Source organism: Delphinus delphis, chromosome 7 (assembly GCF_949987515.2).
Source record: "Delphinus delphis chromosome 7, mDelDel1.2, whole genome shotgun sequence".
NCBI classification, from domain to species: Eukaryota; Metazoa; Chordata; class Mammalia; order Artiodactyla; family Delphinidae; genus Delphinus; species Delphinus delphis.
The window spans coordinates 19,913,368-19,915,561 of record NC_082689.1 but is presented as its reverse complement, the minus strand read 5'-3'; positions in this window follow the sequence as shown (position 1 = coordinate 19,915,561).

The following is a 2,194-nucleotide window of genomic DNA, read 5'->3' as shown; positions in this document are numbered from 1 at the left end:
CTGAAAGGTTGTTCAGGATTGCGCCAACGACCCACCCAGTTTCCAAAATTACCCCTGCTGATGTTTGCTCCTATCCAATATCTACTCAAGCTCTAGCTTCTCACCTCCCCTCCATCCCCAAAAGAGACGTTGCACCAGCTCGTGCCATACGCAGTGAGGATAATCTTGAGCTGCACACAAGACTCTTCCCTTATTTCATTCTATGTTATAGAACCCAGGGGAACCCTGGAGGCTAAAACCACTCATCCCCCACCCTCTATATCACCCTCCTCCTGGACATTGAAAGAGAATAGACATGATGGGCTCTGAGAATCCTTCTAATTCTCACTTCTTTATCCTCTACTCTGGCAACATTAGTCTCTCTTTTGCTGCCTTGGTTTTTTTCTGCAGTTTTCCCTTTTTATGCTGTGCAGACCCCCAGCAAATCCTAAAATGCTATCCTTTAGCAAAGCAAAAAGACCTCAGTCATGATGCTAAACTGACATCATGCTGGGCTTTCAGACCCTTTCCTCTTTGAAACTCTTCCAGAATCTATCACTCCAGGGACATGAACTCTTGTCTCTAAGTTCTTTACAGCTATGGTCTCATTAGCGTCTACAAGAAGATCACTTACTGCCCTTCCCCATGACCTCAGCTACATTTGTCTGCAGCCCTAAATAGTACTGGCTTCTCCTTCTCCTTCGCCCACCCACCATTCCTCATCCCTCAGCCCTGGGTCAGCCAGTGGTAAGTCAAGGGCAAGTGCGAAACAAATTGACAGTCCGCCCCTCCTGCCCCAGGTCTCTCTTAGTGCTAATTTTTTCCAGCTTTCTCCCTACTGTTTGCATATTTGTATCTGGGATTCTTGTCTCACAGATGTATTTGTTTGTCCAGTTCCGGGCTGGACTTTGTTAAGTTCCTGTCTCTTCCCACCAAGGAAGGATCTTTAAATTTGGAAAGTTCTGTCCTGGAATCTTTGCTGCTGTCCACCAACCCCTCCTGTTCCGGAATCCATACATGGCTTGGAAAGGAGGTTGGAGAGAGGTGAAGCTCTGCTCTCCAATGGTTCAGTCTGCAAGTAACCAGCCAGTCCCCTCCACCACACACACCAATATTGGTGACCAACGTTGCAGCTGCTACGATCACTCCTCCTGGCCTCTGGCCATTTCTCCGGCAGGGAACTGGCTGCAGTGCCTCCCAAAATAATCTGTCCACATCGCAAATTGAAATTTACAAGGAGTCCTATCACATTTGTCCTAAAATACCAAACCTATAACATCTACAGAATTCCTTTCATCCTATTATTGAGTAATTCTGCAAATAGAAAAAGAATAATGGAAAAGAAAACCAACCCATCCTCCACCCACCCATTGAGGTTTCAAAATTTACTCTTTAGTTTGTCTGCAGGACTGGCCTACTGGCCAGGCCTGCCTCTCTCCCTACAGAGGCCTTTGCACTTTCCCCTTTGTGATCCCAGTTCTGTTTTCCATGGTGCTCTGGTGCATATAGCAGAGATCATGTTTGATTAGAGCTCCAAACATTCACCATGCTCTTGAGAATTTATGACACGTCCAGGTTTCCACACTCCCCACCAGCTAGGGTCTTGGTGCCTAACGTATTTATCCATTAGGTATTCTCTGAAATGTGGCACTCAAGGCGTGGCCTGTGGGTCTGGGGGTGTGAGTGTGGGCCTCTGAAAAGGCGGCTGCAAATTACACTGACTCCCGAGCTCTCCCTTGTGACATCTGTGGGGTTCCAAGTTCTTTTGTACTAATCCTTTTAGCTAAGAAAATAAAATACAGCAGTTTTAGAGGAGAGAAAGCACAATGAATCCAGTCTCTACCATTTCACAGATTCGGAAATTTGGGGAATTTCTGTTCTCTGGAATGTCAGTGGACCAAGCTGACAAATGGATTGTTCTCTGCCATCTGGGTAGTTGGCATCCTGGGGACATAATTGGTATCTGATTCTACTGTCTTGACAAGTACTGAAACTATGCAGATCAAATCCTATTATAGCATCCTCCAAGGCCTGTCCATATATATACATCATGTTGAATTTTGCTGCATTAAAGGCTTTATGAAAGAGGCCAATTGCTTTGAATTCTTGCTGCTGCCCAGAGAGTTTCTAGGAGAGCAGGGAGGGTCCCCTGAGAAGCTAGACTCCTGGTGCCACTTACCCTCATGGGCAGACCTACAAGGCCTTCAGAGGAGCA